Source organism: Muntiacus reevesi, chromosome 22 (assembly GCF_963930625.1).
Source record: "Muntiacus reevesi chromosome 22, mMunRee1.1, whole genome shotgun sequence".
NCBI classification, from domain to species: domain Eukaryota; kingdom Metazoa; phylum Chordata; class Mammalia; order Artiodactyla; family Cervidae; genus Muntiacus; species Muntiacus reevesi.
In genome coordinates, this window is record NC_089270.1 from 14,028,624 (window position 1) to 14,052,359 (window position 23,736).

The following is a 23,736-nucleotide window of genomic DNA, read 5'->3' on the forward strand; positions in this document are numbered from 1 at the left end:
CCTTTGTCTGGTGAGGGGCTTGGGGACCTGGTTGACATGTGACGACAGAGTGAGTCTGGACGCCTGAACACCTGCCTCACCTTTCTGAAGATTCTGCACGTGCTTCGTGTGGTCCGAGTTGTACGTCCAGCCTGGGATGCTGAGGATCTGCAGGTGGACGCTTGGGGGCAGCGTCACAGCCTCTTGCTTCTGGGGGTGAGGGTGAATCCCGGCTGTCTCTGCAAGGTGGATGGATGGAAGGAGAGTGTTTGGGTCAAATGTTTCCTCCTGGCATTCAGAGCTCTCCACACCAAGTCACCCATTTCATCCAGTCTCACCCCTCCCACCTGTGGCCCACACCACAGGCAGCCTGAAACATCTGTTGTTGAAAATGCCTCAAACCACCTTGAATCTCCAGTGCAGCCATTTAAAATTACAAATGAAGAGACAAGGCCCAGAGAGGGAATTTCATTTCTTCGAGATCACACAGGAAGTTAGCTTAGATCTCTCTTTGCTGTTCAAGGTCTGGGATGTCAGCTCCCCTTTTTTGTCATCTATTGCTATCTCTGCTCAGAGGGACTTTAGCTCTCCTCCTTCTAGGAATCGCTCTGTTCAACTCTGGGCTCCGGCTGGAGTTGCTGGCACCTCACAACACCTAAGACCACAGTGATTGATCAGGCTTGGATCATGTGATTTGATCAGGACCAATCAGATTCTTTCCCTAGGATCTCTGCTTTTGGGACCTGAGTCTCAGCTCCTTTTGGGTAGGGGAGACCCAAAAACCTAGAGCTGTTCCCAGCCAGGTCCCAGACTGGAGGAGAAAGAAGGTCTGTCTGCAGACAGAGGGAAGCTCAAGCGAGGGAAGGAAGAAGAGGAGTGGTCTCATGAAGGGTGCAGCGCCCAAGGCACAATTACACCCCAGCCCCTCTCTGGGGTGCATTGGCCTCTTAATAAAGCCTCCCTGTGGCTCAGACGGATCAGCTTCAGTCTCTCTCATGTGCCACCAGAGGAGCCCAGAGTGGGGCCCAAGGATGGAGCTGACCACAGCCATGGAACCTGCTCACTGTGGCAACATCTGCTTTGCGGAACGGCTCCCAGCTGCCAGGAAGGAATCACTGACTGACCTAGGAGCAGACCCCACCCTGCTGGCCCATCATGCCCCCTCCCCTGGGAAGCTGTCCCTGGACCCGGAGGTGGCCGGGCCAGCAGCTCTTGGCAGTCCTGGGAGAGATGGACATGAACACCCGCTCCCGAGAGGCCCTGAGCTCCGTGCCTCGCTCCTGCCCTGGCCTCTTCTCCAGCTCCTCTCTTCATCCCAGGAGCTTCGCTGGGCCTGGCTGCCTCTTTATGTCCACAAGAGAGCATCAGCTGATTTCCCTTGAAGCTGATTGCTGAACTCCACTTGGTGTCAGGTCAAACTCCACCAGACCTACAGGGCACCAGGCCCTCTCTTCGGCAGCACAGTCTCTCCATCCTAAACCTGTATCTGCATGATTTGGTTCCCCAGGACAGCCACTGAGAAATCCTTCAGGGGAGGGTCTGGCTCTAATGCAGGTACAATTTATAGCATACAGCAGGCAGTCAGTAAATGACTCAAATGAGCTAGCTACAGTCCACCTGCCTGCTAATGCCCTGGGAAGGTTTGGCGTAAAACTCAAACAAAGTGAAAAGTGAAAGTGTTCATCATTCAGCCATGTTTGACTTTTTGAGACCTCATGGACTGTAGTCCACCAGGCTCCTCTGTCCATGGGATTCTCCAAGAAAGAGTACTGGAGTGGGCTGCCATTCCCTTCTCCAGGGGATCTTCCTGAACCTGGGATCAAACCCAGGTCTCCCACACTGCAGGCATATTCCTTATCATCTGAGCCACTAGGGGACACATAAAACTCAAAGAAGGAGAATCTTAAAAGTACATCCTAATTAAACCTTCTTCAACTGAATAGAAACTCAAAACAGTTGAACGATTACAGGAAAAACTTGGAAAATTGTGGGTTTGACTCCAACCACTGCAATAAAGTAAATATTGCAATAAAGCCAGTCACAAATTTCTTGATTTTCCAGTCTGTATAAAATTTACATTTACACTGTGTTATAGTCTATTATGTGTGTAATACCATTATGTCTAAAAAATGTATAAAACTTATTTTTAAAATTTGACTGTGTGGATCACAAAAAACTGGAAAATACTTCAAAAGATGGGAATACCAGACCACCTGACCTACCTCCTACCTCATGTACAAATCTATATGCAATTCAAGAAGCAACAGTTAGAACTGGACACGGAATAACAGACTGGTTCCAAATCAGGAAAGGAGTACGTCAAGGATATATATTGTCACCCTGCTTGTTTAACTTATTTGCAGAGTACATCATGAGAAATGCTGGACTGGATGAAACACAAGCTAGAATCAAGATTGCCAGGAGAAATATCAATAACCTCAGATATGCAGATGACACCACACTTATGGCAGAAAGCAAAGAAGAACTAAAGAGCCTCTTGATGAAAGTGAAAGAGGAGAGTGAAAAAGTTGGCTTAAAGCTCAACATTCAGAAAACTAAGCTCATGGCATCTGGTCCCATCACTTCATGGGAAATATTTAGGGAAACAGTGGAAACAGTGAAACTTTATTTTCTTGGGCTCTAAAATCACTGTAGATGGTGACTGCAGCCATGAAATTAAAAGACGCATACTCCTCGGAAGAAAAGTTATGACCAACCTAGACAGCATATTAAAAAGCAGAGACATTGCTTTGCCAACAAAGGTCCATCTTATCAAAGCTAACATTTTTCCAGTGGTCATGTATGGATGTGAGAGTTGGACTTTAAAGAAAACTGAGCGTCGAAGAATTGACGCTTTTGAACTGTGTGTTGGAGAAGACTCTTGAGAGTCCCTTGGACTGCAAGGAGTTCCAACCAGTCCACCCTAAAGGAGATCAGTCCTGAATATTCATTGGATGGACTGATGCTGAAGCTGAAGCTCTAATACTGTGGCCACCTGATGCAAAGAACCAACTCATTTGAAAAGACCCTGATTCTGGGAAAGATTGAAGGCAGGAGGAGAAGGGGACAACAGAGAATGAGATGGTTGGATGGCATCACCGACTCTATGGACATGCATTTGAGTAAACTCCGGGAGTTGGTGATGGACAGGGAGGCCTGGCGTGCTGCAGTCCACGGGGTCGCAAGGAGTCAGACACGACTGAGTGACTGAATTGAACTGTCTAAAAAAGATAATATCTCCTCTGAGTGTTCTTTGGGTTGTAATCTTTTCACAATAACAGTATCAAAGGTTATTAATTCCAGGTCCCCATAATAAATATAATAATAATGAAAAAGTTTGAGATATTTTAAGAATTAGAAAAATGTGACACATGGATGTGAACTGAGCAAATACTATTGGAAGAACAGTGCAGATGGACTTGCTCCATGCACAGTTGTCACAAATCTTCAATTTGTTAAAAAAAAAGCATTATAAATTGAGGTATGCCTGTACGAGAATGATCAACCCATATATTGTATTTAGGTCTTTAATTTTTTAAGACTTCTCCATAGCAGCATCTTTAAATGGAATCACTGTTTAATGCACTTCATGTTCACCTATTTCAGTAAAGATATCAAACTGTAGGGATGTTTATCTACAGAAGTCTCAGTGGAGACAACTCATATACCTTGCAAATCAGAACATGGAATTAGAATCACCCTCACCTGTTGACAGAATATCTGGATTTAGATAAAACTCTTCTTTTAAATAAAGAAGTCTTGAAATAACTTGGTGACATACATCATATTAGGAAAGAGAAAGGTGTATCAGGGGAGAAAATGGAGGAGAATCAGGGAAAAGATGTACAGGGCGATACGGGTGAGTCCCAAATCTACACTTACTAGCTGTATGATCTTAAATCATTGAACCTCTTTGAACCTCAGTTTGTCCATATTTAAAATGAAAGACTTGAATCTGAGGTTCCTGAGGTCCCTTCCGCCCCCAAAGTAGCTCAGATTCATGGGGGCACCAGCTGATTTCCATCCCTGGCCAGGTCGGCTCACCCCAGGGCAGTGATGACAGGTGTGCCAAAAGGAGGCCCTCTTTCCGCTCAGGTCTGGAATCAGCACGACGGGCCTGTGCTGCAGCGCCACCCCGCTCCTCGGGCCGAGGTCCCTGGTGAGGGTCCGGGGTCCCAGCAGGAGCCAGAGCACCGGGTGGACAACCGAGGTGTCGTTCATCGTGACATTGACAGACAGGGCCCATTGCTGTTTGATCAACAGCCGCTGATGGAGCATGACCTGCAGGGAAGAGTCATCTGACAGGCCCTGCCTGGCCCCTGGAGGGCCCATGGTGACCAGAGGGGCTCCTCCTACCTCCATCTGCCCGCTCCCTTGGCTGGAGACGCCATGCGCCTGCTCCGACAGCAGCACCAGCCTGCTCTGCCTGTCCTGGATGAAGGCCGACTGAGTCATGGGGTAGTAATTCTGTGGACAGAAATATTCCCAGATGGGTGGTCATGGTCACGGGCCGGGCTGGTCACCTGATCAGGCATCTCCCTCGGGCCCCCACCAGCCTCCCCCACAGGCACAGCGGCAGCTCAGGGCGGCCCTGGTAGCGGCAGGGAGGGGCTCTGACTTGTGAGATGGACGCCCTGGGATTCAAATCCAGCTCCACTGCTTCTTGACCTTACGAGCTGGGGGACTCAGGCTGCCCAAGCCTCAGTTTCAGTTCAGTTCAGTCCAGTTCAGTCCGTTCAGTCGCTCAGTTGTGTCCAACTCTTTGCAACCCCGTGAACCACAGCACACCAGGCCTCCCTGTCCATCACCTCAGTTTACCCACCTGTAAAAGGGGCTCCCAAACCATCCCTGAGAAACTGTGGCAGGAACTCAATGAAGACATGAGTGTCAGTCCAGTCTGAGATAGGCTAATGGTTGCCCGATAGTAAAGGGCTCAAGCTTGGGCAGGAAAGCAGTCACACAGTCCACACCCTTTGCTCTGGTGGAGCAAGATGTCCTGGGCTGAGGGCCTTGGACTCTCTGGAGCCCAGGCCACAGGGGGTGAGAACCAGCCAACAGGGATGAGAGGGACAGAAGCTCAAGGAAGACGGAGCAGGGAGGGGCCACATTCCCCACTGGAAGGAGGAAGAACTAATGTGGATTGAGGCTCACGAGGTGCCCAGCCTGGCACTGCTCCTGGATCATCCTAGCTGATCGCACAGTGCTGAGGGGAGGTTACCCCCTTTCCCAGGAGAGCACTGAGGCCCAGGGAGGCCGAGGGACTTGTCCCAGGTCACGCTGCTAGGGGCAGAGCATCTCAGAGCTGAACTGATTGCAGAAATCAGTCTATGCTCACGTTTCCCAGGCAACCAGGCAATAGCCCGCCTAAGAGCAGCTAAGGAGGGTCACAGCCGCTCTGGCCTGGACAGGCACCATCTGCTTCATCCTCGGAGCAATCCCAGTGGGTCAGTCATCTGACAGAGGAGGACACGCCGTGCCCACAGTGGACCTCAGGGACTTTCCTCATATGTGGGGGCCCCAGAGCTCTGACCCCAGGTCTGAACAAGCCTGGGTCTCAGCCCCTAATGGCACACGTGGGCGACAGAGGTTCTGGGAGATGCTCTGGAGGCCTCTGCCGCTGGAGCTAAAGGGGTGTCTCCAGCCTCTGGAGAGAGGCTGCCTCTCAGGTCTGTGGTCACTGTTCCCATGAGGCACCACAGGACGTACCCGAGCGATGGTGTTCGCCTTGTACTCCTTGTAGGCTCTGCGCTGCATCTGGTAGCCATTGTTGTCAGAGTAGAGGACCCGGCCGGTGTTGAGATTGGTGCTGGTCCTCAGGATGGCCTCGCAGTTCAGCTCCAAGGGGCCCACCCTGTACTCCTGCTCTAGGCGATGGCACAGCAGCTCCCCGTCAGCGCCCGGGGGCCCGCGGGCCAGCCGGGAGTAGATGGTGTATGTGTGGTCACGGTCATTCACCGTTCTGGAGGAGGAGCGGAAGAGATATGTCAAGCTGGGGGAGCCTTCCGGATGCCAGTCCCTCCTCCTTCCCTACCTTCATCTCCTCCTGTTTCCCCCCTCCCTCCTTCCTGCAGGGCCACGTGGGCAAAGGAGCTTCTTGGGCAAAAAATCAGGAAGAACCCCCTTCCATGAAGGCACGGAGCATCTGGCCAGGCCTGGGTGGCTTGTTTCTCTTCTGTTAATGAAAACATAAGAACTGCTCTGGTGTGTAGCGTCATTACCACCATGGGTTACTGTCCCACCTCTGGACTTAGATGCCAGCAAGATGACACAGTGCAGGCAAGCCCAGCCGGGACTGCAGAGGCTGGACCCTCTCATGTCTGCACGGAACTTTCATTGAGGAAGGGCCATGTGTGAGCACAGGTCCAGGAGCTGGGTGTCTGGAGCAGAGACATTTCCGCATTCACCTGCCCACGAGCACCCACCTGCCCACGAGCACCCACCTGCGCTGGGCACAACCAGAGGGGCTGGCCTCACCTGTAGAAGTATTGCCGGATCTCAGCCACGAGCTCCCCCTGGACGATCTCAATTTCCACAGTCTTCCATGCTGGCTTCACGGTTTCATTGGATGTAAACACATAGTTATCGGAAATGGGTCCCTGATCCTCATCACCGTTCACCTCGTGCTCCATGAACTGCTGGGTCACTTGTATGGTTTGGTTATTCTGCCTGCAGTGGTGGGAAAGAGAAAAGAGCATTATTCTCTTGTTAATGTCCCATCCCTCTGATGGGAGCCAGGCTCACAAGCCTCTATACAGACACCAGCCTGGACCCAGGAGTGACAGAAGTGACCTCTGTAGAAGCTGGGCGGCATGTCTGTCGATGCAACATTACTGAGCCCTCAAGAGGAATGAGGTTCTCATCCGTGCTGCCCTGTGGGTGAATCTTGGAAACGTGATGCTATGTGAGAGAAACCAGTCTCCAGAGGATCCCAGGTGGTGTGATGCCATTGCAGGAAATGCCCACAGAGGCAAATCCGGAGAGACAGAAAGGAGATTCCAGTAGCCAGGGCCCTGGGGGAGGTGAAAGTGGGGACTATGGTGATTCTTTCTGGAGGTAATGGAAAAATCTGAAAACTGGAGTTTACTGCACACCTCTGTGAATACAGGAAACAGCCCAAATGTATACGGTGTAACATGGTGACTTGTATGCTATGTGAAATATATCAACACGCTTGTCATATATGAAAGAACAAAGGCCCTCCTCCAGCAAACTGGGCCTGGGGTGGTCTGTGCACACAGTGGCTGCCCCCCGCAGGCCTTTGCACAGGCAGGTCCTTCTGAGGAACCACTGTCCGCTCGTCTGACCCCCGGATTCCCTCCAGACTTCAAGGCCTCAGGCCTGGCTCTGGGGGTCTCGTCCCTGCCAAGCCTCCTCTCAGCCGCCCTCTCTCTAGTCCAACTGACTACCCTCTCTGGCTGTGTGGCAGGTGGTGGCTGTACCCTTCCTGGGGGTGAGGGAGCCCAGTAAGAAGCACACCTTCCCTCACCTGAGCCCAAAGCACCTGAAGACACCGGGGTCAGGCAGATGGACAGCAGGACGTTCCGGGGAAGGGCTGCGCGGGGATGTGGCTTGGGTGTGGGGCTCCCGTGGGCAGGCAGAAAGGCATGGGGAGCTGGAGCTGGCCCTTCGGGGGCATTCCAGAAGGGGCGTGGGGCCTGAGTGATGACGGGGCCCAAAGCCAGCCTGCAGGCTTCCCCTTTCTCTGCCTGACCAGGGAGGCTCACATGTGCTGGGGTTGTACCCCGTTTCTGCTGCCCCCCACACCCTTTGCTGACCTCTCATGCTGGATCCTGTGGGTCCTGGTTGCTTTTGTGGCCCAGCCTAGACTCACACAACCTAGAAATGAAGCTGGCTACATAGCAAGGGTCTTCACGACCATCACATCCTTGCCATGCCAGTGAGGAAATGAAGAGGCAGGTGAGGCATTACCTGCCCAGCTCCCAGGACCCTCCTGGCCTCAGAGGCAGCAATGGCTGCACCTCACCTCTCCCAGATGCTGTCCATCAGGTTGCTGTCCTTGTCCAGGTACACGGTGTAGCAGTCATTCTCCACGTGCACCAAGCGCCTGACCACGCTTGAGTCATGTCTCCTGGGCCTGCGGCCAAACTGCTTGGTGTTGGCCATCGTGGCCTCAGTCTCCTGAGTGTCCTCCTTGGCCCTCCTGCTGGGCTTGATGACATAATACCGGTAACTGAGTCCTGGGATCGTAGTCAGCACAAGCCAGTCATAGGCAGATGGCAACTCCTTTGAGTTCTGGACCTGCAAGGCCAGAGGGACAGGATCACATGACGGATGTCACGGGGGCGGGGGGGGGGGAGGGGGGAAGGCATCTCAGTCTCCTTAGCAACCCTGGGCTTACACACCTCCTGGATGGAGTGCTTGCTCCCCACGGGGGCAGCAGGGTCACCCATCATTGGGCTGAGTGGGCTCCCCTGCTGCATCCTCTCTGCTCAACAGGGTCCTAGCCCAGCCCCTTTCACCTCCTCCTTCCCTTCTCCTTTGGGACTGAAAAAGCAACGTCCCTTCTTCCCAACTCTCCCTGCTGGTTCCTGCCTCTGAGCGTTTGCTCACGCTGTTCCCTCGACCCGGAGGGCCTCCTTTTTGGAGGGAGCTGTCTTGTCTCTTTATCCTCCAATTTCCCAGAGGAGGGAGGTTTTCAGGTCATCCCTCCAGGATTTTCCCTATCTCCAAGTTATCTGATTTAGGGACGGGATGAGGACTCTGGGTCCATGCAGGGAGGCCCCTGACTCTTTAGGGAACAGATGCCATCTCTGGGCTTCTGTTGGGGGTTTTGTGGTAGGGCGGGGGGCTATTAGCAAATTTATGTGGCTCCTTATAAGATGGACTGGGGCCGGGCCCCCTTGCTTCAGTGCTGCAATGCTTGGACACACCTCTCCTCGAGCAACAAAATGCAAAGAAATTGTATGGGACTAAAATGAACCACATGTATGTGCAGTTGGGGGCAAATTCTGGACAAAAGATTAAAAAAAAAACCTAAAAAACGTAACTGCCACCTTTTCTAAAAGAGTCTGGAGCAAAAGCAGGGATCAGATCAAAAGCATGAACTCTGCACACACCACCACCTAAGGAGTGGACAAACACCTCAGCCACCTCTCCAACCCAACTAGTGGGCCCACCCCTGACCTCACCCCATATAAAGAACCAGCTCCCCTCTTGGAGAATAAAGCAAGGGAACCTGTTGTTTGTTTTCACCCAGCCCCCATGCTGCCACAGGGGCCCCAATAAAGCCTTGCCTGAATTTCTTGGTCTGGCCTCTGATCAACTTCTATTATTTAAAAATGTCAAGTACCCTGGTCAGTGAGGCTTCCCTGGTGGCTCAGATGGTAAAGAATCGACCTGCAATGTTGGAGACCCGGGTTCAGTCCCTGGGTCAGGAAGATTCTCCTGGAGAAGGAAATGACAACCCACTCCAGTATTCTTGCCTGGAGAACCCCATGGCTAGAGGATCCAGGCAGGCTAAAGTCCATGGACTCACAAAGAGTCAGACACAACTGAGCAACTAACACGTTCACCCTGGTCAGTAATAGACCCTCCAACTCGGCCTTTCTGTGAACAAAAGCAAGCATCTTGTCCCCACCCATACCCCCCAAACCTGTCCTGAAGCTTTTCCTCCACTACGGTCATCATGGGCCACATTCTCTACCTTCTTATTTTGTTCCTGTCTGGATCCCTCTGCTAGAATATGAGCCCCCAGGGGGCACGTACTTTTGTTGGTTTGGTAATTAGGATTTCTCCAGCACCTAGATTAAGGCCTGACACAGAGTAGGTGTTCAATCACCTTTAAGTGCGTTTACTCTTGGCGGGTATCGCCTTTGGTTGGGGAGGGGGGTGTTATGTGTTGAGTCTGCTCAAACCAACACCCATCAATGTCAGAGGAACCCTTCCCCTCGGTCTCAGCTAAGGACTACTGTCTGGACTGCTAGGTCCTCACTCCATGCCTTAACTGTCCAGTTCTGTGCCTGTTTCCTGAATCCACGGTGTCTCCAGTGTCCAGGGGCCCAGGGTGGGCGTTCAGGAGTGTTTGCTGAAAGGTTGCTGATGTCAGAACCTGTTCCACCTCCCCAAGGAAGAGTCGGCTGGGTGACAAGTAGGGTGCTGTCTGGGACCACATCCAGCTCCAGGTTTTGGGAGGAGATGGGGCGGGACCACCCACTCATGCTGGATGAGGGTTTAAGGAATTTGCCCCCAGCCCCTAACAAAGCACTTCTATAAAGACCCACTTGTAAGACTCTGCATGGATTTTCCTATACAAAGTGGGAATTTTGGTAATATTATGAAAGTGAAAGTGTTAGTTGCTCATTTATGTCCGACTATAGCCCACCACTTTCCTCTGTCCATGGGATTCTCCAGGTAATGATGCTGGAGTGGGTTGCCATTTCCTTCTCCAGGGGATCTTCCTGACCCAGGGATCAAACCTAGGTCTCCAGCACAGAAGGCACATTCTTTACCACATGAGCCACAAGGGAAGCCCTTATAATCTTATATATAGTCCTATATGGGGGGATGCCACCCATGCAGCCCACACCAGGAGACCTCCCAGCTTGGGGACGGTAGAAGCGATTTCAGGCCAAATCAGATGCCCAAAGCCTAGGATCAGTGCCCTGGGTGGGTCCCACCGACCCTGAGGACAATATCCTCATAGTGACAGTGGGGCTGTCATTGCTCACTAAAATGGCCCTCACTTCTCGGGGGTCCCTGCCTAGAACAGAGGCAGCAATCACAAGTGCAACCAAGGCAGGATTCCTGCACATACCTGTGCGGGCACGGGGTGGCCTGACCCATCTGTGACGCTGACCTCAGGGAAGTCCACAGTCAGGGTGACGATGGTGGCGACTGTCCAGGCCAGGGGGTTGTAGATCACGGCAAAGAATCCCCCAGGCTCAACGCCTGCCCACGCACAAGAGGTTTACTAGCTGCCATGGGACACACTCCACACACCTGGGTGTCCCTTGGAACAAGGGAAACTGAGGCAGGTGAGACCAACCCTACAGACTCCAGGGAGAGGGACAGACAGACACGGGGGCTCAGACAGGCAGCCCCCTCCACACTCTGTTCATGGCGCTGTCCTGGTTCCCAAATGTGGGGTGGGGGGTGTCCCTGCAGAAGCTGAGGGTCCATGTACCCCTCACCCATCTCTCCCTGTCAGCCCAGTTTCCTGGTGAGTACAGTGAGCCCCAGAGAGGTAGAATCACCTGCACAAGGCCTGGTGACTCACCTGGATGGGGACTCAGAGTCTGAAGCTCAGGTGGTCAAGCCCCCTTCCCTGGTCCCAGAAGCTTTTTTCTCAGAAAGGCGCCTAGACTCTGCCAGACTGCAGGGGCTCCCAGCAAGGGCCTTGCTTACCTGTGTGGGCTGGGGACCTGTCCTGGATGATGGTGGACATCAGCTTCTGCACCCCATGCATCCCGGTGTTCAGGCGTCCCACAAACATGTCACTCACCTTGGGGGTGTGAGTCCCGGTGATGGCTTCGTGGCGCTGGACCTGTGTCCCCGCCCCGAGCAGGACAAGAGTGGGGTCAGGACCGCCCCTGCTCAGCGCCTGCTCTCCCGGGACCCACTGGGCACAGGCTCTCTTTCCCTCTTACAGGTGCTGGTGGGGAAGGAGGGGGTTCCCCCCACGTTACAGAAGAGGAAACTGAGATCGGAGGGGCTGATGGACTTGCCCAACTTTGAAGACCTTGTGAAGACCTATACCTGACTCCCTGACCTGGGGCAGAAAACAGAGTTTCAGAGGGACCCTCCCCAGCTTGATCACTGAGGAAGGCTTTCTCATCTCTCCTTGCTTTTCTTTGGAACTCTGTATTCAAATGGGTATATCTTTCCTTTTCTCCTTTGCCTGTTGCTTTTCTTCTTTTCACAGCTACTGGTAAGGCCTCCTCAGACAACCGTTTTGCCTTTTCGTATTTCTTCTTCTTGGGGATGGTTTTGATCCCTGCCTCCTGTACAATGTCACGAACCTCCGTCCATAGTTCTTCAGGCACTCTGTCTATCAGGTCTAATCCCTTGAATCTATTTCTCACTTCCACTGTATAATGGTACAGAATTTGATTTAGGTCATACCTGAATGGTCTAGGGTTTTCCCTACTTTCTTCAATTTAAGTCTGAATTTGGAAATAAGGAGTTCATGATCTGAGCCACAGTCTTGCTTTTGCTCATTGTATAGAACTTCTCCATCTTTGGCTGGAAGGAGTACAATCAATCTGATTTCGGTATTGACCATCTGGTGATGTCCATGTGTAGAGTCCTCTTGTGTTGTTGGAAGAGGGTGTTTGCTATGACCAGTGCATTCTCTCAGCAAAACTCTGTTAGCCTTTGCCGTACTTCATTCTGTACTCCAAGGCCAAATTTGCCTGTTATTCCAGGTGTTTCTTGACTTCCTACTTTTGCATTCCAGTCCCCTATAATGAAAAGGACATCTTTTTGGGGTGTTAGTTCTAGAAGGTCTTGTAGGTCTTCATAGAACTGTTCAACTTCAGCTTCTGCAGCATTACTGGTCGGGGCATAGACTTGGATTACTGTGATATTGAATGGTTTGCTTTGGAAACAAACAGAGATCATTCTGTCATTTTTGAGATTGCATCCAAATACTGCATTTCAGACTCTTTTGTTGACTATGATGGCTGCGCCATTTCTTCTAAAGAATTCTTGCCCACATTAGTAGATATAATGGTCATCTGAGTTAAATTCACCCATTCCAGTCCATTTTAATTCCTAAAATGTCGACATTCGCTCTTGCCATCTCCTGTCAAACAGGAGAATTTGCCTTGATTCATGGACCTAGTATTCCAGGTTCCTATGCAGTATTGCTCTTTACAGCATCAGACTTTACTTCCATCACCAGTCACATCCACAACTGGGTATTGTTTTTGCTTTGGCTCCGTCTCTTCATTCTTTCTGGAGTAATTTCTCCACTGATCTCCAGTAGCATATTGGGCACCTACCAACCTGGGGAGTTCATCTTTCAGTGTCTTATCTTTTTGCCTTTTCATACTGTTCATGGGGTTCTCAAGAAAACTAGAGATACCAAGGGAGTCACTTTCATGCAAATTTGGGCACAATAAAGGACAGAAATGGTATGGATCTAACAGAAGCAGAAAATATTAAGAAGAGGTGGCAAGAATACACGGAAGAACTATACAAAAAAGATCTTCATGGCCCAGATGATCATGATGGTGTGATCACTCACCTACAGCCAGACAGACATCCTGGAATGTGAAGTTAAGTGGGCCTTAAGAAGCATCACTATGAACAAAGCTAGTAGAGGTGATGGAATTCCTTCCAGTTGAGCTCATTCAAATCCTAAAAGATGATGTTGTGAAAGTGCTGCACTCAATATACCAGCAAATTTGGAAAACTCAACAGTGGCCACAGGACTGGAAAAGGTCAATTTTAATTTCACTCCCAGAGAAAGGCAATGCCAAAGAATGCTCAAACTACTGCACAATTGCACTCATCTCACACACTAAAGTAATGCTCAAAATTCTCCAAGTCAGGCTTCAATAGTATGTGAACAGTGAACTTCCAGACATTCAAGCTGGGTTTAGAAAAGGCAGACGAACCAGAGATCAAATTGCAAACATCTGCTGGATCATAGAAAAAAGTGAGAGAGTTCCAGGAAAACATCTATTTCTGCTTTATTGACTATGCCAAAGCCTTTGATTGTGTGGATCACAACAAACTGTGGAAAATTTTTAAAGAGATGGGAATACCAGACCACCTTAACTGCCTCCCAAGATATCTGTATGCAGGTCAAGAAGCAACAGTTAGAACTGGACTTGGAACAACAGACTGGTTCCAAATCGTGAAAGGAGTATGTCAAAGCTGTATATAGCCACCCTGCTTATTTAACTTATATGCAGAGCACATCACGAGAAATGCTGGACTGGATGAAGCACAAACTGGAATCAAGATTGCCAGGACAAATATCAATAACCTCAGATATACAGATGAGACCACCCTTATGGCAGAAAGCAAAGAAGAACTAAAGAACTAAAGAACCTCTTGATGAAAGTGAAAGAGGAGAGTGAAAAAGTTGGCTTAAAACTCAACATTCAGAAAACTAAGCTCATGGCATCCAATCTCATCACTTCATGGGAAATAGATGGGGGAAACAGTGGAAACAGTGAGAAACTTAATTTTCTTCGGCTCCAAAAATCACTGCAGGTGGTGACTACAGTCATGAAATTAAATGACCTTGGAAAAAAAGCTATGATCAACCTAGACAGCATATTAAAAAACAGAGACATTACTTTGCCAACAAAGGTCCATCTAATCAAAGCTATGGTTTTTCCAGCAGTCATGTATGCATATGAGAGTCGGACTATAAAGAAAGCTGAGCACCGAAGAATTGATGCTTTTGAACTGTGGTGCTGGAGAAGACACTTGAGAGTCCCTTGGACAGTAAGGAGATCCAACCAGTCCATCCTAAAGGAGATCACTCCTGAATATTCATTGGAAGGACTGATGCTGAAAGTGAAACTCCAATACTTTGGCCACCTGATGCTAAGAACTGATTCATTAGAAGAGACCGTGATTCTGGGAAAGACTGAGGGCAGGAGGAGAAGGGGATGACAGAGGATGAGATGGTTGGATGGCATCACCAACTCGATGGACATGAGTTTGAGTAGGCTCCAGGAGTTGGTGATGAACAGGGAGGCCTGGCATGCTGCAGTCCATGGGATCGCAAAGAGTCGGACACGACTGAGCAATTGAACTGAACTAGACTTCCCAGCTTCACCTCTGTGGCCCAGTCATCCCATAAGTACTGCTAACTTGCTCTAGACGTGCTCCACACGTGACCTTGACACTTGTCTGCATCCTACAGGAGCAATATTACCTCTTCCTCACAGGAGAGAGTTGAGTCTCCATCTCCATGGGGTGAAGCCACATTTGTCCCCACTCTGATGGATGGGAAAGTCAATTCATTTCACCACCGCACCCCCCCCCCCACTCCCACATACACAATGACTAGTCCTGCCAACAGTTCTCTTTGTGAATGTCATGGCCAGTGTGGCACATTTCTGACTGCAGACAAGTTTTTAGCACTTTTTGGTTCTCATCAGTATGGTGGGAGACAAGTGGAGATGAAATTTGTGGACATCTTCTTTTGTGACAGCCACCGAGATCAGCAGTGTATATGTATTGCCATAGTCAACTGTGGGCCACCTGTCTAGGTGGACATGGGCTTCTGATTATCCAGGGAGAGAATCAGGCTCAGAGAGGCAAAGTCACTTGCCTGAGGCCACACAGCTCAGCTGAGATGTGAACCTGCAGAGGACGGCTGGGCACCAATACTGCCCCACTCCGCCCTTTACCCTCCGGGTGGATCTGGTTCTAAAGCTCACTGAAGCCGCCAGGGGGACGTCTGGGGACCTAGCCTTAATGCATCTTCGTCATGCACGGGTCCCGGGACCCAGGGTGACTGCAGTGTTCTCATCTGTCAAGTGGACCTGTAGTGACCGGGGACCAGGAGGCTCTGGTGGCCTAGGGAGGGGGAGCACACACCCAGGAGGGTCCAATCCTCTTCCTGCCATGGAGAGGTGTGGCGTTACCTCGGAGACCGCCCAGCGGAGCCGCTGGAGCTGCTGCAGGGCCCAGGCCGGGTCCAGGAGCCCGTGGGGAGCCAGCATGAAGCGTGTGAACACGGACTCCCCAGCGTAGAGCAGAGCGCTGGCTCGCTGCACCAGCCCCTTGAGCCCACTTCGGGAGGCATAGAACCCGGTCCAGGAATGAAGCACATCTAGGAGAATAAGGCCAGTAGTGGCTAGGATGTCCTGGAGCCACCTAAAAGCCTCAATCCTGGAAGACAGAGGAAGACGGTGTCAGTTATGTGTAGAGTCCTACCAGGTTACCCGGGGAGGCAACCTGGGTGGGGGGTGATATCAGGGCTCCTGCCACACCAGCCAGCAACTGCCCAGGAGCCCTTGAGGAACTAAGCAGGTGGCAAGGACAGGCTGGGCTTGGCAAGGCCTGGGGAGCCCTGGGTGCTGAAGGACTATGATGGGGACAAGACAGCCCAGTGAGCCTGGGACCCTGGGAAAGCCTGCAAGCAAAGGTCCCGGAGGATTTCAGGGGAGGAGGGAGTGGGATGAGGGCCGGGAGGACAGGACCCAGAGGGGAAGTGCCTGGAGTGCTGGCAGCCCATGTGTGTCACTTCTAGGGTGAACGGGATCCTAGACAGGCCTGCATTCCAGTGGGGTCCCTCTGGCTGCCTGCGGGGAGGGGTGGGAGGGATGAGAGAGCCCAGAAACCACTGTCCTGACCCCGGACTGAGAGGACAAGGGGGGATGGGTGGGAGGACGGAGGCCGAACACCTTGGGGACAGGCTGTGTCTCAGCAGGTGGCTCAGTGTTCCCTACTATTTCTGCTTCCTGCCTCCTCCCCAGGCTGGGCTGTGCTCCCATTCCCTGTTCTTCCCTCAAAGGACCTGGCTCAGACCAGGAGGGGTAGCCACGTGGCCCGGGGAAGGATCACAGCTGTGGAGCCAGATGCAAGGGTCCTCCACAGCTCCTCCCCCACGCCGAGTGTGGACAGGTCAGACACAGTCCCTCCACAGCCTCAGCTCTAAGCTCGGCACCAACATGCTAAGGCTGTCAAGATCCCACTGTCCTCCCATCCGGACCCAAGCCTCCTCTGTGAGGTCCAGTCTCTGATTAAAAGGCGCCTCCTCCAGGACTCAGCAACATAGCCACGCCCACTCCACACACCCACAGGACTTCTCTGCGTCCTTTCCACCTGGATGCAGCCACTTCCATACAGACTTCCTCTCCCCCTGCCCCCCCTCCCCGACCCCGGGCCTCAACATAATCCCACCCTACATCCTTGTAACCCCTCCCACCTCAAGTGTAACCAGGCCCACACAGAGCATCCACTTTCACCTGGGGCGGAGCCCCACCCACATCCATGTAGCCTCTCCCACTTCCCATTAGGGGAGAAGAAGCCAGTCCTTCCCTAATCATAGGTCCCCAGGAGGTGTCCTGAGAGCTAAACAGCTTCCCCTTCTCACCACTCAGATGAGAGGCCAAGGCCCGAGAGGCACGACCAACCCAGGTCTGGGGGAGTCAGGGCAGCGCCCAGCCCGGAACCAACCCCTCCTGGTGGGGACCCATCCTGGTGTCTTTTTGCAAGGGAAGGAGATGAGAAGAGAAGTATTTACGGTTGAACTGCCGTGTCGGTGTCCCTCCAGTCTTCCTGGACCCCACTTCACTGATAACCAAACGGGGGCTCAGAGCGGTGACATCACTTACTGGAAGCAACCCAGCCCATGAGGCGAGGATCTGCGATCTAAACCCAGGAGAGCGTCCGAGTCACCGTGTGGGGCCAGCCCTCCTGAGGCACTGTGCCTGCCGAATGGTGAGGGTGGGCAGCGGACAGGCCCGGATAGACCTAGCTCCAGGGACCCTGGCCCCATGGTGAATGTTCAGCTAGAGGATGCCCCTGTGAGTCTGGCTTACCTGCCTGTCCCGTGTGGATAGCCTCACATCTCCCCTCTCCCCTCCACAAGGACCTCTCCAGCTGAGTGATGCCAGCATGGACCTGGGGCTGGGCAAAGCTGGCTGGAGGCAGGGCTTGATTTCGCATCCCTGGGATGTCCTAGCTAAAGCTGACCTGGGATATTCCCAACCTTGATCCTACCTTCCACAGCCTCTTGGTTTCTCGTTCTGTGCAAAGATGGAGCAGGAGGACAAAGATCCTTCAAGGACTCCGGGGTTTTATGCAATCAAGGTTGCAGAGGATTCGACCATTTGGCCAAAAGCATTCCCTACTGATGTCCTGATCAGGCCCTGGGCCGGGCTGTGGAGGGTGTTTCTGTCTCCCCAGCTGTCGATGGGATGCTGTGTTTGGAAAAGTCCTGCCTGACTTGGCAGACAGGGGAGCCGAGTCTGCAAGGAGCTCAACATCGGGGACCGTGGGGCTGGGCCTGAGAGTGGTGCTGATTCTGGGCTACCTTTAGGTCACCTCAGGCCCTGAACTAAGATTCCTGAGGAGGGACTGCCCAGATCATGTCCCAAGTGGGACCTGACCCCACGTGACGGAGATGCTATCATAAACTATTAACAGCAGCATCTGCTGTGCCCTCTCTTTGGGTCAGGCACTAGGCTAAGGGCTCTCCTCCTTCTCCTTCAATTTTACCTTTGATGCACTAAGCACCACGAACATCCTTCTTTTCCTAACAGAGGACAGATCCCAAGGTATGCATGTACCCAGGCAGAAGACTCACCGCAAGACCTTCCACCCCTTAGACCAAAACCATCCCAGCCTCCAGGACACAGGCTTGAGGAAGACAAGGTTCCCCAATAAGGACTATGCGGTAATCAGTGAAAACTGGGGCCCTGGAGGCAAGGAGGGGCCAAGGGATCTAGCCTTAAAGTCAGGAAAGGCTTCCTGGAGGAGGTGACACTACCAGACAATGAGGACTTTCCAGGATGAGAGGGTGGGAGGCGAGCACTCCCACAGGGAGCACGGTAGCGAAGGGCATAGAGACAGGAACCTGCTGAGTGTGGACCCTGGTGAGAGGTTCATCGTGGTGGGACCAGGCTGTGTACCTTGGTGGGTCAGGTAGGTGCGAGCAGCGCCCTTATCTCCCCCAGTCCCCCAAGCAGGCTCCAAGCTCAGGGCTGAGCAGACACTGCATTTGGAGGCATTTTAACTCCCTGGCACCGAATCACCACCTCAACCCCAAGAGGCTCATACCTGAAGAATACGGCAGGAAGTCACGGTGGTCTCGGACCTGCACTGGCTCGTGTTCAGAGTACAGAGTTTGGAAGTATTCGCCCAGCGTGTCGTACACCATCAAGACACGTTGATGTAGCCCATTAGATGGTCCATGTTGGCAAACTGCACCAAGGCATTGAAGAAATGCCTGTCGCATCCCTGCAGGCCAGGGAACAAAAGCAGTGCCTTGCATTTCTGGGACCAGAGCCCAAACTAAACAGGGTGAATTCCCCTTCAACCCTCAAAGACCACCCTCCCACTCCCCATGGTGGGTGATAACCTTCCAAGTCAGCTGGCAAGCTCAATGCCCTGAGTGTTTCCATCTATCTCCCACTCTCTTTATCATGTTATAACTTACACCCCTAGGACTGGTTTATCATATAGCTGGATATTTGTACTTTTCCAGCACCTTTCCCCAACTCTTCTTCACCCTAACCTCACCTCTGGAAACCACAAATCATCTCTTTTTTCTATGAGTTTGGTTTTTTTTTTTTTCAAGAATTCACATATAAGTGAGATCATACAGTCTTCCTTTTTCTAATTGATTTCACTCCCTGAGCATTTGTTAGAGTCCATCAGTATTACTACTTATTAATGTCATTAATAGTAACAACATAGTAAGTATAAATAATGGTAATGGGTTGCTCATGTTTATTGCCATTAATCTCATCTTCAAAAAAGTTGTCAAAATTTAATAAAGTTGGTAAATTCTTATACATCTACCAAGACTTACTCATGAATAAGTAGGATATCTAAACAGACTGATTACCAATTACAAAACTGAGTCAAAGTCAAAAAACATCCCAGCAAACAGAAGTTCAGAAACAGTTTCATTGGTGATTTCTACCAAAAATTTAAGAGAAAATAATACCAGTGCTCCTCAAACTCTTCCAAAAAATTAAAGAGGAGGGATTGTTTCCAATCTAATTCTGTGAGGCCAACATTACCCTGACAGCAAACAAACAAACAAAAAAAAGAATCCTGCAGAAAACAGGTGTACAGGTTGATATTCTCAATGAACATAGGTGAAAATATCCTCAAAAAAAAAAAAAGTGTTAGCAAACCAAAGTCAGCAATACATGAAAAAAATACTACACCATGGGGTTTATTCCAGGGATCCAAGTATAGTTCAACATCCACAAATCAATGTTGTATACCACACTGAGAAAATGAAAGATAAAAGTCATACATTCAACTCAAGAGATGCATAAAAAGCATTCGACGAAATTCAACATCCTATTATGATAAAACTCAACAAAGTCGGTAGGGAAGGAACATGCCTCAACTTCAAAAAGGCCATATGTGACAAGCTCACAGCTAACATCATGCACACTGATGAAAAGCGAAAGGCTTTTCTTCTGTGATAGCCAGTGGGAGTTTGATGTACGACACAGGGAACTCAAAGCCGGTGCTCCGTGACAACCTGAGCGATGGGGTGGGAGGGAAGAAGGAGGGGGATTCAGGAGGGAGGGGACACATGTGTGCCTATGGCCGATTCATGTTGGTGTATGGCAGACACCATCACAATATTGTATAGGAATTATCCTCCAATTAATATAAATATCTTTTTAAAGCCTTTCTTCTAAGATCAGAAAAAAGTCACAGATGTTCACTCATCACTTTTATCTAACATATTATTGAAAATCCTTGCCATGGCAATTAGGCAAGGGAAAAAAAGGCATCCAAATTGGAACAGAGGAAGGAAAATTTTGGCAGATGTAATGATACTATATGTATGAAAACCCTAAAGACAAAATCTGTTACAAGAAAGAATCCAATAAAGATGCAAGATACAAAATCAATATACAGAAATCACTTGCCTAGTAGTGTTTATATCCACTAATAACAGACTCTCAGAAAGTAACAAGAAAACAATTCCACTTTGCATCAAACTGATTAAAATACCTAGGAATAAATTTGACCAAGTAGGTGAAATATCTGTACACTGAAAACTATAAGACATTGATTGAAATATAAGAAGATACAAATAAATGGAATGATATTTTCTGTTCACAATTGAAGGAATTTATATTGTTAAAATATCTATATTACCTGAAGTAATCCACAGTTTCAATGCACTCCCTATGACAATTCCAATGATGTTCATCACAGACACAGAACAAACTATCCTAATATTTGTGTGGAACCACATAAGACCCTGAATAGCAAAGGAAATCTTGAGAAGAAAGGATGAAATTGGAGAAATCACCTGCCCTATTTTCAAACTGTACTCCAAAGCTGCAGTAATCAAAATAGTCTGGTACTGGAATGAAAAGAGACATGTAGATCAATGGAAGAGAACAGAGAGCTTAGAAAAAAGCCCAGGCATATATGATCAATTACTTTATGGCAAAAGAGCCAAGAATATAAAATGAGGAAAGGAGAGTGTCTACAATAAACGATGCTGGGAAAACTGGAAGCCATGTAAAAGGATGGAACTGGACCACTGTCTAACACCATGCACAAGAACTAACTCAAAATGGATTAAAGAACTGAACATAAGACTTGAAGCTATGAAACTCCTAGAAGAAAACATAGGTGGTAATCTTCTTGCTGAGGCCTTTGTTGTTGGACCAAACTCCAGTTCACTCATGCCATGCAAAGCAAAGCCAAACTACTGATAACTGGGTTTGGTAAAAAAAAAAAAAAATGTATATATATATATGTATATGTATACATATGTATACACACATATCTATATCTATCTATTTATGTATCTATGGATAGAGAGTTTATTTGCAGTGCACCAAGCAAGGAGAATGGGCAGCTCATCCTCAAACAATCCAAACTCCAAAACGGCTTTCAGAGGAGAGTTTTCAAAGGCAACATTAGATGTGAGGGTTGCAGCATGCGTTATTAGCTCATGGAATTCCTTTTCCTCGGTTGGTGGTATTAGGGTATTTCTGGCTCCAGTTAACCTGACCTGACGTCTACATACTGGTGGTCCGCACACAGTCAACTTCCTTTGCCTGGTGTGGGTTTTTGTGTCTGCAGAACAACTCAAGTACTTGGCTCTCGATAGCGTCCATAGTCCTTGGAGGATCTGCAGGTCCTAAGCTATTCTTATTTCCTTTTCTTACTGCATTCCTTTGTCTCTTCATGTTCTCTTTTCTTTGATTGAATTTGCTCTTGGAAACTCAGGGAAGATCTAGGAAGCTAAAGCTTTTCTACAAAAAAGAGATGAGGGACAGGGAGGGCGTGGGAGTCTGTCCCTGAGAAGGGTCCTGATGGGTTTCATTTTGATGATGCTTCTCTTTTGTATTTGACACCAAAAGCAAGAGCAACAGAAGAAATAATAAATAAGTGAAATGACATCAAACTAAAGAGGTTTTGTGCAGCATAGAAAACTTCAAGAACGGGCAACGTACCAAACAGGGGAAAATATTTGCAAATTATATATCAGATAAAGGATTAATACTCAAATTATATAAGGAACTCATACAACTCAGTAACAAATAACTGGTTAAAAATTGAACCAAAAACCTGAATAGACACTTTACCCAAAAAAATCTACAGATGGCCAATAGATACATGGAAAAACACTCAACATCACTGATCACCAGGGACATGCAAATCAAAACCACAAGAAGATACACCTCACACTTGTCATAATGGGTTTCCTGTCACATAGAAGAACCAACAAGTGTTGACAAGGATGAGGAGAAAGGGGAACCCTCTTGCACTGGTGGTGGGAGTATCAACTGGTGGAGTGAAGCCACTGTGGAAAACAGGAAGGCAGTTCCTCAAACAGTTAAAAGTAGAGCTACATATGATAGCGTCTGGATATTTATCTGAAGAAAACAAAATTACTAAAGATATCTGCACCACAGTGTTCATTGCAACATTATTTAAAATAGCCAAGAGATGAAGTCACCTAAGTGTCCATCAGGGCTTCCCTGATAGCTCAGTTGCTAAAGAATCCCCTGCAATGCAGGAGACCCCGGTTTGATCCCTGGGTTGGGAAGATCCACTGGCGAAGGGATAGGTTACCCACTCCAGTATTCTTGGGCTTCCCTTGTGACTCAGCTGGTAAAGAATTCACCTGCAATGTGGGAGACCAGGGTTCAATCCCTGGGTTGGGAAGATCCCCTGGAAAAGGAAAAGTCTACCCACTCCAGTATTCTGGCCTGGAGAATTCCAAGAACTGAATAGTCCTTGGGGTTGCAAAGAGTTGGACACAACTGAGTCACTTACACTTCACTTCACTTCACTTCTAAGTGTCCATCAATAGAGGAACAGAAAAAGAAAATGTGATATATATGCAGAATGAATTGTTATTCAGCCATTAAAAAAACACACACACAAGGAAATCCTGCCATTTGCAACAACATGAATTGGAACTTGAGGGCATTATGTTAAGTGAAAGAACTCAAATAGAGGAAGATGAATGCCATATGATGTCATTTATATGTGAATTTTTAAAAAAATAACATGAAAAACAAGCTCATGTACAGAGATAAACTGGTGAATGCCGGGAGTAAGGACTGAGGGTGAGTGAAATGCATGATGGGGGTCAAAACATACAAACTTCCAGAAGCAAATAAATGAGTCATGGGGATTAGTGTATAGCATGGTGACTGTCGCTAATAATGCAATGTTCTATTTTTGAAAGTTGCTAAAAGAGTAGATATTAACCTTTACATTACAAGGAAATATTTTATATTTATGTGTGGTGACAGATGTTAACTAGATCTATTGCAGTCATTTTGCAATATTTACATGTATGGAATCATTAGGACGTGCATTTGGAACTAAAATGATGTTATATGTTAATTATATCTCAGTAAAAAAAGAGAAAGCAGCAGTATAAAAAAGTTCCCCCTAAGAGTCACAGTATTCTAAATTATCATAGTTGAAGTTTGACATAAAATATAATTATAGTGAGAATATATGTAAGAGGCTCACAGGAGGCAAAATCTTACTTTGAGACAAAATTTTGCAATGCATTAAGTTGTTCAAATGCATTGCATGTGTAACTCAAATCTTAGACTCAATCTGATATCTATCATCTCTGATTCCATA

The 23,736-nt window shown here is 49.1% G+C and overlaps 1 pseudogene; it reads right to left on the minus strand.

Annotated features, from left to right (window-relative positions):
* LOC136152725 (epididymis-specific alpha-mannosidase-like) overlaps positions 1–23,736 on the minus strand; it is a 107,746-nt pseudogene that overhangs the window by 49,255 nt on the left and 34,755 nt on the right.